This window comes from Trachypithecus francoisi, unplaced genomic scaffold (assembly GCF_009764315.1).
Source record: "Trachypithecus francoisi isolate TF-2019V2 unplaced genomic scaffold, Tfra_2.0 Lachesis_group1, whole genome shotgun sequence".
Lineage (NCBI taxonomy): Eukaryota > Metazoa > Chordata > Mammalia > Primates > Cercopithecidae > Trachypithecus > Trachypithecus francoisi.
Window position 1 is genome coordinate 171,840,182 of NW_022681454.1, and position 14,056 is coordinate 171,854,237.

Consider the following 14,056-nt stretch of genomic DNA (forward strand, 5'->3'; position numbering starts at 1 on the left):
ATGGAACAAATGAAAAAATAATCTGACACAGAATTTAGAATGGAAAAGTACAAAAATCAAAATAAGAAATTCACTGCATGTTGTTAACAGCAGACTGGAAAGAACTGAATAAATGGAGAGTGAACTTCAAGGTCTATCAGTAAAAATGACCTAATCTCAACATATTCTTTATAAGATTGAAGAACGGGTTACCAGTTAAGTTCTAACATGGCTTATAGTTGGAGCCTCAGAAAAAAGAGAACTGTGAGATTGGAATGGAAAAAGTATTTAAATTAAAAATGAACATTTGTTATTTTTCCATTGTGATGGAAACACCTAATTACAGACCCATACCAGCAGATTGCAGGCAGAATAAATACCAAGAAAATCACATCATGTTAAAACTGCTGAGACATATGACAAATTTTGAAAATAGCTAGAGAACAAAAGAATTATTACAAACAGAATAATACTGAAATGAGTGATAACATTCATCAGACACAACTGAAGCCAATGTCTCTCCAATGCTGAAAGAAAAGTTTTCAGCACAGAATCCAGGAAAAGTTTTCTTAAAATTAGAAGTAAATACCTTTACAGTTAAATAAATAGTGAAGTTTTGTGGCCACAGACCTGTATTGGGAGAAATGCTAAAGAATGTACTTTAAGTTGAAAGAGAATGGTACCAGGTAAAAAACAAGAAGAGTATCAGAAATTGCAAATACACAATTTTTTATGCATTGATTTCTTTAATGGGAAATGGCAAGAGAGCTATAACAGCATTGAAAGATGAGATTTATATAGTATGTAGAAGAAAGAAATGAAAAAATAGAACAAAGTACAGTGCATATAAAGTATAAAGTGTAAAATGTAAAATGGGAAGTACAAACCATCAGAGCTCATGAGACTTATTCACTATCAGGAGAACAGCCATGGGAAAAACCCACCACCATGATTCAATTGCGTCCCATTTGGTCCCTCCCATGACACGTGGGAATTATGGAAAACTACAATGCAAGATGAGATTTGGGTGGGGACACAGCCAAACCGTATTATTCTGGCTGCAGCCCCTCCCAAATCTCATGTCCTCACATTTCAAAACACAATAATGCCTTTCCAACAGTCTCTCAAAATCTTAACTCATTCCAGCACTAACCCAAAAGTCCAAGTCCAAAGTCTCTTCTGAGACAAGTAAGTCCCTTCCACCTATGTACCTTAAAGTTTCAAAATGTTCTCCTTTGACTCCATGTCTCACATCCAGGTCATGCTCATGCAAGAGGTGGGCTCCCATGGCCTTGAGCAACTCTGCCTCTGGCTTTGCAGCATACAGCTCCCCTCCTGGCTGTTTTCACAGGCTGATGTTGAGTGTCTGTGGTTTTTCCAGTTGCATAGTGCAAGCTGCTGGTGGATCTACCATCCTGCAGTCTGGAGGATGGTGGCCCTCTTCTCACAGCTCCAACAGGCAGTGCCCTAGTGGGGATTCTGTGTGGGAGCACCCACCCCACATTTCCCTTCTGCATTGCCATAGCAGAGGTTCTCCATGAGGGCTCCACCCATGCAGTAAACTTTTGCCTGAACATCCAGGCATTTCCATAGAACCTTTGAAATATAGATGGAGGTTCCCAAACCTCAATTATTGATTTCTGTACCTCTACACATTCAACACCATGTGGAAATTGCCAAGGCTTAGGGCTTGCAACCTCTGAAGTCATGGCCTGAGTTGTACATTGGCCCAATTTAGACACAGCTAGAGTGGCTGGGACACAGAGCATCAACTCCCAAGTCTGCACACAGCAGGAGGGCCCTGGACCCACACCAAGAAACCACTTTTTCTTCCTAGTCCCCAGGCCTGTGATGGGAAAGGCTGTCATGAAGGTCTCTGATATACCCTGGAGATATTTTCCCCATTATCTTGGTGATTAACATTCTGCTCCTTGTTACTTACACAAATTTCTGCAGCCAGCTTGAATTTCTCTCCAGAAAATGGCTTTTTCTCTTCTATTACATCATCAGGCTGCATTTTATTATGCCTTTATTGTTTCCTCTTAAACACTTTGCTGCTTAGAAATTTCTTCTGCCAGATACACTAAATCATCTCTCTCAAGTTGAAAGTGCCACAGATTTCTAGGGCAGGGGTGAAATGCCACCAGTCTCTTCACATAGCAAGAGTGACTTTTACTCCAGTTCCCAACAAGTTCCTCATCTCCATCTGAGACCACCTCAGCTTGGACCTTCTTGTCCATATTGCTATCAGCATTTTGGTTAGAGCCATTCAACGAGTCTTTAGGAAGTTCCAAATTTTCTCGCTTCTTTCTGTCTTCTGAGCCATCCAAGTCTCTAGGAAGCTCCAAACTTTCCCACATTTTCCTATCTTCTTCTGAGCCTTCCAAACTGTTTCAACCTCTGCCTGTTACCCAGTTCCAAAGTTGCTTCCACATTTTTTGGGTATCTTTACAGCAGTACCCCACCCCGGTACCAATTTATTGCATTAGTCCATTTTCATGCTGCTATGAAGAAATACTCAAGACTCGGTAATTATGAAGAAAAAGGAGGTTTAATGCACTCATAGTTCCACATGGCTAGGGGAGGCCTCATAATCATGATGGAAAGTGAAGGAGGAGCAAAGTCATGTCTTATATGGTGGCAACCAAGAGAGTGTGCAGAGGAACTGCTATTTATAAAACCATTGCATCTCATGAGACTTATTCACTCTCAGGAGAACAGCGTGATAAAACCTGCCCCCATGATTCAATTACCTTCCACTGGGTCCCTCCCATGACATATGGGGACTATGGGAACTACAATTCAAGATGAAATTTGGGTGAGGACAAAGCCAAACCATATCATCTAGAAACCTAACCCTAAGTATTTACCCAAGAGAGATAAGAACATGTATCCACATGAACGCTTGTACTCGAAAGTTCGTATTAACTTATTAATAATAGCCAAAAACTATAAAAAGCTGATAGGACTATATTAATATCAGATAAGTTACACTTTAAGACAAGAAGTATTGCTTATAGAGAAAACAGAGTCTCTTCATAATGATTAAATAAGCAGTTGATCAGCAAGAGATAACAATCTGAAATTTGTGAAATCCTAAGAAAAAAAAAATTCAAAATATGTCAAGCAAAAGCAGATAGTTCCTAAGGGAGAAATGGAACATTACAAAATTACAGACATATTGTTTAATGTAATTTCTATAAATGATAGAATTAGGCAAAATGGAATATAGAATATGTGAACAACTATGAGACAATTGATATTTATAAATTCAAGTAATTTAAACAAGTGCAGAGTACATATTCTTTCGAGTGTACATCGAACATTCACTATGACAATCTCTCTTTTATGTAAATATATCTTTTATAAATATATCTTATGTAAAATTGAGTTATAAAAATATAAGTATCTTAATAAATTCCAAAAGATGAAAATTTTTTGGCATATGTCCTCTTATGAAAACAGAATTAAATTAGAAGTGAAGATAAATTAGATTTTCAGAAAAATTCCCAAATATTTGGGTATTTAATAACATTCACCTAAATAACTCCTAGATCACAGAATAAAATATAACTGAATTTAGAAAATACATTGAATTTCTAAGAAGTTTAATTTTGACTTATAAGAGATATATGAAAAGAAAAATATAAGCCATCAAAATCTTGGCGATGCAGCTAAACTATAGCTTGAAGGGACATTTATAATGTCAATGCCTATAGTAGAAAAATGGCCTAACCTAACTGGCTAATATTCTTTTTTTTTTTTCTTTCCAGCCTCCAAGATGAGATTGGCTAAGATTATTTCATAGGAAACTAGAAATGGAAGAGCATAGTAAAGCTAAGGTGATCATAGAAAAATAATTGATACAAGAACAAATACCAATATGATAAAAAGCATATCAACATATGACTATGGGAACAATGTACTTCAGCCCATAGCACTCCCCAGTAGAGAACAAGTTACGGATACCTGCAGTCATCACTTCGTTCTCTTTCTGAGCATTTTAGGAATTGCAATAAGGCAAGGAAAAGAAATGCATGACATAAAGTTTGTAAGATAAATATTTATTCACAGATTACAGTATTGTCTGCATAACATTTCTGTAGAAATCTCTGAAAGAAGTGTCAGTAATAATATGTGAATTTATCAAGGTAACAGGATACATGGTTAATTTTTAAAAATCAGTTGTATCTTTTCAATATAAACAAAACATGGAAAATTATATTAAATCAAAATAATTTAGGATATTATCAAACACAAAATATTTAGAAGACATTTAACAAAACTATAATAAATCATACAAACTGGTTAAAGTGGTAACCAATAAGATATACATAAGTGGAATGGTATTCCATCTTCAAAAACAGTAAGACAGTTATATTCAAATGTCCATTATCCCTCAATTGACTGAGAGATTCAATGCAATTCCACTGGAATATTTAGTAGGAATTCATAAAGAACAAAAAGCAGAATATAAACATATATGTGGAAATGCTAAGTACCTAGAAATGCCTTTTTAAAAAGGATGTTGGATGTTGGCCTTATATTATCTGACTTCAACACTATTGTACAAGGAGATGAAAGGCACCGTCATTTAGTTTGACATGCTGTGGATACAATAGATAGGTAATCAAGGAAACTCACACGTAGTGAAATAGTGGAGTGCATGCAACATCCTCAGCTCCCATTCCACAGCATAGACTGAGCGCCGCTGAGGCTTTAGCAGTGAGTGTCTCTGAAAGTGGACTGACAGCTGACTTAGCACAGTTCTGTGGAAGGATAAGCTCCTTCCCACGCTGCATTACATATTTATACGCTAACCTAAAATGGGTTAGAGCACACCTAGTCTATCCAAGTAAGGCAAGTGTATCAGAGGACCTCCAGACCCAGGAATAGCGCTAAGGAGATTGCATATCTATGCATATCTAAGACCTGAATCCAGTCTTCTGTGCCAGGAATGCTGCTATCAGCCAAATCCTTTATGTCTGCCTGTCACTGACTCAGTCTAGTTCAATAACTTTATTGCTAAACTGCCAGATAGAAGAACACAAAACGACCTTCGGAGATACCCAGATTTTCCTCTTCTCAGTGAATTGCTGCAAAGCAAACCCAAAGTAATAAAAACAGTGAGGTGTTGACATATGAATACTCAAATAGAGTAATGGAAAACCGTCTTGAAATACTGCTACATGTATACGTAGTCAGCTTTTTCTTTTCTTTTTTTTTGGGGGGGGGGGAAGTGCCAAGGTAATCCAGGGAGATAAATATTAAAACTATTAAAACTACAATGAGATGCCATTTTATACCCACTAGAATGGCTTCCACTAGAAGGTCTGATAATAGCAAATGTTATTGAGGATGTGTGGTAACTTGAACTTTCATACACGGCTGGTGGAGTTGGAAAATGGTACGACCACTCTGAAAAGTAATTAACTAGCTGATCAAAATGTTAAGCAGCCACTTATGCTATAGCTTAGACTGTTATTTAAAACATAGATCCTAAAGGTGAGTGCCATAAATTAATTTGCAAAAATACTATAAAAAACTTTGTCCAGCTGTCTTATTTAACAAAATATCCAAACACTATATTCATATAAATAAATATGCAAGCACACACACCACACACACACAGCACACAAACTCACAAAAATAGTTGAGCCTTATTATTTGTGGATTCTGGATTTGTGAATTTACCTGCTAGCAAAAATTTATAGTTTGTTCGTAACCCCAAAATCAAAATTCTCAGCACTTTCAAGGTCATTTGTGGGCACGGGCTCCGCAGCGAAATACTTGAGTCACTCCAGGAACATGTTCTGTGCTGAGTCAAAACAAGCCGTGCCCTTTTGTCTCGACTCTCAGACCGCAAACCGGCATCCTTTTCACAGTCTACTTAATGTCACCTTTTTCTTCATATTTTTATCATTTTTGTTAATGCGTTCCCCGTTTATAACGGCCCCAAGTAGAGTGCTGAAGCACTGTGTAGTGTTCCTAAGTGCAAGAAGGCGGCGATGTGCTTTAGAGAGAAAATACATGTGTTAGATTAGTTTCATGCATACATGAATCGTCGTGCTGCTGGTCGTAAGTTCAATGTTAATGAATCAGTAATATGTTACTACCAGAAAAAGGAAGAGTGTATGAAAGTTCAACAGATTTGTTGATCTGTATGTGAGGCCATTCCAGAAAGTGCTAATGTGACTTCCACAGCACGCAATGAAGCTATGGAAAAGATAGAACAAAAGCTGAATTTGTTGATTCGTGAGATGATGACTGATTTTTTTTTTTTTTTTTTTTTTTTTTTTATGTGGTAGACATTGTTGTGAGGCTGGAAAGCAAAGAAATTTATGGTTTCATTAACCCGGGTCAGGAAAACGTTAAACACTTCCCGGCTGGTGTTGGCTTGCTTGCATGTTTTAAAAGGTGATGGGGTTTGAGCAATTTTATGCTTGCGGGTGAGATAGGTTCTGCACTTCGGGAAGCTGATAAAGAATGTCTGAAATAACTGCTACGTGTTATACAGGATTATGTAGAAAAGCAGGTTTTTAATGTTGACAAGACTGGAATGTTTCATAAGAACGTTGGCAAAAAAACCTGCATTATGCAAATGGCCTCCAAAACCTCTGGTCTTAATTCACGCAAAGACAATGAAATTTATTACTTGTAACAAATATATATCAAAGAAGGTAGTTTTAAATGAAACACAGGGAAAACAAAGCTTCGTATTGATCAGTTGATGAACGTGTCATGGCCAGCGGTACTCAGGAATCCAGTGTTGCCTTTCTCTAGGAAAAAGGACTTTATATTTATTTGTTAATTAAGGGTTTCAGTGTCTTTATATAGCGTGACTATCGTGAACAATGAAAATCTGTTATATATTCAGTCATATAATATATATAGTCACATATATGTGATTTAGTTAAAAAAAATAAAGAATTCTAGTTTAATCTATGTCCCAGAAGTTGAGAAAACGAATCGCTTAAATGAGTAACTTTTAAATCATTTTGTAAGTAAAAGAGTTTCCAATTATTTTTTATTTAATTTATTTATTTATTTATTTTTGAGACGGACTTTCGCTCTTATCACCCAGGCTGGAGTGCAGTGGCGCGATCTTGGCTCACCGCAACCTCCGCCTCCTGGGTTCAAGCGATTCTCTTGCCTCAACCTCTTGAGTAGCTGGGATTACAGGCATGTGCCACCATACCCGGCTAGTTTTGTATTTTTAGTAGAGACGGAGTTTCTCCATTTTGGTCAGGCTGGTCTTGAACTCCCGACCTCAGGTGATCCACCTGCCTCAGCCTCCCAAAGTGCTGGGATTATAGGCGTGAGCCACGGCACCCAGACTCCAATTATTTCCTTTAAAGAAAACTCAGGAATGATCAAGTCAAGTTGGTGGCTGATAGGTCATTAAAATATTTTAATAACAAATTACTATTTGATTTTTAGCATGAAACATCAAAGTTGTTCAGTTAACTGTCTGTCACTCTAGGAAAAGTGTCGCACAGGCTGGAGTGCAGTGGCGCGATCTCGGCTCATTGCAAACTCTGCTTCCCGGGTTCAGGCGATTCTCCTGCCTCAGCCTCCCGAGTAGCTGGGACCACAGATGCTCGCCACCACGCCTGGCTAATTTTTGTATTTAACAGAGACAGGGTTTCACCATATCGGTCAGGCTGGTCTCGAATTCCTGACCCCAGGTGATTCACCCGCCTCAGTCTCCCAAAGTGCTGGGATTACAGGCATGAGCCCCTCCGCCCGGCTACAGAATTTTTCTAATTGTAGAAAAGTGGATATTAAGTCCTAACATTACTTCTATCCTAATGGGTACATTTTAAAAAGTGATATAGTAGTTTCAATTTAAAATGAAATGTTTACAAAACCTCAGAAATTACATTATTTTTGAAACTTTAAATAACATGAAAAGCACTTAACATGAAAAAATATTTAGGTTACATATATGTATTTTTAATGTTTTAAAATTATCACAGGAACAAAACAATATTAAGTGATGTGAAAAAATCCTGCTTTTTCTCAATATATTGTGCCAATTTTCTCCAACACTATTCAACAAAACTTTTGTTTACCTAACAATATTATTATTTATAAGCATTCAATATAAACAAATATATGTCTCTGCTGAGTGCTCTTTTTTTTCTAGATTGCTCTATATATGTGTTTTGGTCTAGCAGAATTTTGAAAGTATAATTGCCTTGTACAATGCATTTTCATCTGTTAGATGGTGCAAGTATGTGGAAGTATGGAAATTTTGTTAGATAAATCAGGTAGCAAGATAAATGATATCATAGTATTTTTGCAAATTGTTTTATGGCACTCCGTTTAGCATCTATTTTAATAACAATCTAGGAATAACTGAGGTAAATACATTTTAAATTTATTATTATGCTTACTGACTTCAATTTACAACATAACAAAATTTGAAACAAAAATACTATTATGATTTGAATGTTTGTGTCCACTTCAAATTCATATGTTAAAACCTAGTCACCAATACAATAGTATTATGAAAGGCCTTTGGGTATCTGGTACTGATTAAATTATAAGGACGGGACCCTCATGAGTGGAATTAGTGCTCTTATAAAGAAGTGCCAAGGGATCCTGTTCATCCCCTCCACCTGTGAGGACTTAGCAAGAAGATTCCATTCATTAAAAAGATGTGAAATTTGCCATGACTTGATCTTGGGTTTCTCAGACTTCGAAACTGTAAGAAATAAATTTCTGTTATTTATAAGCTACCAAATCTATGGCATTTTGTTGTGGCAGGCCACACAGACTAAGATACTGCTCTGGGTTAAATTTACTTCATACTGAATGAAGAAGGGAATAAAACTAAGGCCACAATGAAATAAGCAGGGTGTTTTGTATGTCTCCAGAATGACAAGGTGTTGTAAAGTGATAAAATCTCTGTACCTGAAAATAATTTTTTAAAAAAATAGGAGGAGGAGGAGAGAGAGTAAAAAATGAAGACAGCAAATTAGAAAAAAAGAATAGACTTAAGGATGCGGAAAGTGGAAGGAGGGCAAAAATGAGGAAAATAATTGTCTATTTACAGGAACCAACAATAATCATTGTAAAATTACTATAGTGACGTTTTTTCCTTCTCTTTGCCTCCTAGTTACCCTCCCATCCAGTGATCTAAATGTTTTAGTTAAACAAGAAAGTATTTATGAACTTTGTGGGCATGAAAAATTTGGACAGTGAGCATTCTTCTTTACTAAAACAAATGCTAATGATAACTAAGATTCATTAGTGGACATGTGGTATGCAAATTATATTTCATACCGATGTTCAGTTCACAAATAATATTTCGTGCCCAATAATCTTGTACTGTAAAACAGATATTATCGTAGCACTGCTTTACAACTGAGAAACAAGGCTCCCTCAGATTTGGTTAATTTTCTAAGATCAGATAGCAAGTAAGTGAGAGAGTTATAAGTCACAGCTAATTCCATGCCATAAAAATGCAAGGAGTCTCATTTATACTTCTAGTTTAATAATTTAACATATTACCACTAATAATTAAATCATACATGAGAATATATTGATTAAGGGTGCTTTGTGTACAGGGTACTCTGATTTAATAAATTCACTAAATTCCCATATTGTCCCCTTAAGTTTGGAAGCATTGCTATTCCCATTTCACACTACAGAAAATTGACACAGAACTTAAGTAATTTGCGGTAGCACCCACAGTTATCAAGGAATGGAGCTTGGTTCACATTCTATCTCATTAATCTTCAAAGTTTAAGAAGTGTAACCTGCACATTCCATAAAAGCAGAGTCAGTCTTCCATATTCACAGGTTATGCATCCTTTGATTCAACCAATCATATATCAAAATATTTGGAAAAATAAAAAATAAAGAAGTAGCAATAAAAATTAATACAAATAGAGATACAGTATATCAACTGTTTACATAGCATTTACCTTGTATTGAGTATTATCTAGAGATGATTCAAACTAATCTAGAGATGATTTAATGTATACAGGAGGATGTGCAAATACTATGCCATTTTATATGGGGAACTTGAGCATCCTCAGATTTTGATACCCTTTTGGAGTGAGGGCGTGGGGTTAGGGGGAGTCCTGAAACACCTGAGAACCACTGTATGTTAACTTTGTGTTCACATTGTTTCCAAATACAGGGTGTATAAACTTTATTTTTCTCTCCAAACCATAAAATGTTACTTTGTTCATACTTGAGCAGTTTTAAACAAATTGATTTGATTGTGTACTTTTCTATTTTGGTTTTCAAAGTGAGTATTAGTGTAAATATTTTGCTAATCCTGGATTAGACCTGTATGGAAATGAAACCAGCAAAAATATTAGTAAACAGCAAAATTAAAATACTTTGAGAAAAATGTCAAATAATCTTTGAATATTACAGCATTTGAGAAGAATAAAATGATTGAAAAAAAGTGTGATCACACATTTCCTAATTTTGATTCTGTCGTACCTCTGATATATTTATTACTTTTAACAAATATTTTAAATGATTATTCTAACCCATTCATTTATAAGTTCACTAAATAAAACAAAGGATCATGGGAAACTTAATAGTATTGAAGAGGTAAGAAGTAATGCTAAAAATTTATATAGGAGATTTTGATTTATGGCTCGAAAGTATTCTCATCTAGCTGTCATACATACTTAAGAATTCTCACTGGGCGCAGTGACTCAGGCCTGTAATCCCAGGACTTTGGGAGGCCAAGGGAGGGTGGATCACGAGGTCAGGAGTTTGAGACCAGCCTGGCCAACACGGTGAAACCTCATCTCTACTAAAAAATACAAAAATTAGCTGGGTGTGGTGGTGTATTCCTGTCGTCCCAACTACTTGGGGAGGCTGAAGCAGGAGAATCCTTTGAATCCGGGATGCAGAGTTTACAGTGAGCTGAGCTCACGCCACTGTCCTCCAACCTGGACAACAGATCAAGACTCTGTTCCAAAAAAAAAAAAAATTTAATATATCATAGGACACATTTCATTTATCTTTTTCTTTTTCTAAGAAAACAACCAAAGTAAAACACAGCTCACGTATCAAGAGTTTCAACTGCATTTTTAGGCTACCTTACTATTTGTTTTATTTTTTAGAAGTGTGAAAAAGAAATAGCGAAATAAATGAATTATGAAGACACCTGCAAGGCAATAAGAGCAAGTAGAAGTCTGGAATAAAATATTGCCATGACTATAATGGCAGACATTTGTAATTACACAGTGATTAACAGCTATGTTTCTATTTTCTTGCCTGGCTGTCATAAAGAGCCCTTTTTGAAGTTGCGCTAATATGAGTATTTAAAAAGAATACTTATGGCTCTTTTGAATATCCAACCTGTTTTGATTGAAGATTATGCAAATCACTTACTACAGTCTCCTTAAAACATAATATTTAAGCTGAACACTGAACAATTCCGGTTAAAATATAGATCATGGTGTTAGTAGATTCTGTCTTGCTGGTTTGTTGTGCACACTACTATGCCATATAAATATTGTATTTGCATCGTACATATTTTATATATCATGTATCTAGGGCCTGCTCTCTTCCACCATGATAATATATACATATATAGTTTAATATTTTTGGCAGAATATTTTCATACAAATTTGAGAGAAGTTATAAACATTTCAGTATAGGATCTGAATCCTCAGTGTCACAAAGTGTATTAGAACTGTGAGTATAAGAGCCTCTGTCAATGTCAGCAGATTAGGATTTGGGGTGAGACAAATAATTAAGAAAATCCTTGTAAACCTAGTGATCTACTTTGTTTAGCTTTCTTACCTTTGTGTGAAACAAGGGAACATAATACTAATCAACACATTTAAATGGAGTCCTCTCAGTGTCTTAATTATATGGTTTTATTTAGAGCTTTGTCAAATTTTATTATAAATTGGAGGCAACTTAATATATGTATTGATTAACAATGTAAAACACATTTTAGATGATTTAAGTAAAATCTTGGGAATTTCTGATAGATCATGGTAATAGTAAGACTTGTCAAAATTAAACTAAGAGAGTTAGTGTGTCTGCATCCTTCTGAAAAATAAAATTGAAATGTGTATTTGACGCAGGAAAGAAATGAAATTGTACCAAGTGAAGAAGGGATTAGACTTTATAAAGAAAGCAGTAGTCCTCAAAAGACAAATAAAAATGAGAAAGAATTTAGGTGATCAAAACAAAATCCACTCAGACTTGATGCTTGCAGTATTTGTTTTCCATTCATATTTATTTACAGAGAATTGACTTGCTTCAGAAATATAAAATTATGTTCTTGCAAAAAATATCTATATATACATAAGCAAATATCCTTGGAAACACTGAAGATTGTTTACAGCAATAACTTTGCACTGAGTAGAGGATCAAAAGGTGCTATGTTTCTGTGGCAGTAAGTTTCTGATCTTAATCTTGTTTTTAAAGCAGACTGTATTATGTTTGTAATGCAGATAATTGGGAATGCATTAGAGGACACTCAGACAGGCTGACTGTGTTCACATTTCACTCCTTTGTGAAGGTCTGATATATATGGTTTATCAGAAATGACTTTCACTCTTTGGAACTTTTCAATGATGAACTATTCTTTAGAAAACTACACTAGTGCTACTACGATTTATTTTGAAGGGATTCTCATTAAATTGTGCACTGCTGTATGGAAATACATGATTACACAAAAAATGCTGACACAAGTATTTTTTCATGTTACTCTTTAAGTTGGTTGATTTTCTGTGAATGTTAAATCAAGGACAAGAGCTTACTATTCTTCATCTGCATAGAGATGAAGACAATGCATAAATTTATTATTTCTTCCTGCACGGTCAGATATTTTGTGCACGTGTGCGCATATGTGTGTGTGTATGTATTTGTGATGGAAGAAATTATAGTAGAACTACCTTTTACTTGTGTAAAGAGGATATTAAAATTACTTATAGTATTAAATATTTCTCTATGGAAGCTCAATAAGGTCTATGTAATTTAAATATGGTTCACAAAGACAATAACATTTAAAATATATCTTGTAATTCTAAATTTTAATGTCATCGTGGTAGGTAAGTATGTGATATAAAAGTACATCTCTGAGTTAAGACACTCTTTCTTTAAAAGACAAACTTAAATAATTCATATCTGTATTTTGCTTAAATGTAAGTTTATATTACCACTGATTAATAAAAAATTACTTTCAATATAAAATTGTAGGCCTTATTTAAAGAAATTAGTTATATTTTAAAACAGTAATTGATTATTAATTAGTCATTCTTAAGATAGTGCTTATGGCATGTTTGGGAAATATATCTTTACAAAAATGCATTTTAATATTTTTTATTTTTAGAATATACCTCTCAAGTATAGAAGTACAAAATATGTAGTTATGCTGCTTATAATATGTTATGTAGCTTTGTATATTATCTGTATTCTCTTTCTTAATTTAATTAACTGGAAAGAAGATCTAATGTCTTTTGTATCTAAAGTATTGTGCCTTGAAAACACACTTACTACAAATGTAAACATGCTTTAAGTGAATGAATATAAAATATTTTGGATTTATTTGAGAATGCCATTTTATATGACTGTGAATTCTCTAGTCATTTGTCAACACCTGCAGGACTGGACTGGACTACAGAGATAAAAATACATGAGGTCATTGCTCAGCTTGCCATCATCATCTCAGAATGAGGAAAGCAAGAACAATATCTGAAGAAAGTTGTCTACTTTCCCAAGGTGGCAGAGGGTCCTCTTCAGTCTGACTCATCTCATGTTTGTCTCTGATTCCAGAGATAGTGAAACCCAGGGAACACGGCAGGCGAGTTAGTTTTTTTTTTTTTTTTTTTTTTTTTTGAGACGGAGTCTCGCTCTGCCCCGCCCAGGCTGGAGTGCAGTGGCCGGGTCTCAGCTCACTGCAAGCTCCGCCTCCCGGGTTCCCGCCATTCTCCTGCCTCAGCCTCCCCAGCAGCTGGGACTACAGGCGCCCGCCACGTCGCCCGGCTAGTTTTTTTTTTTTGTATTTTTTAGTAGAGACGGGGTTTCACCATGTTAGCCAGGATGGTCTCGATCTCCTGACCTCGTGATCCGCCCGTCTCGG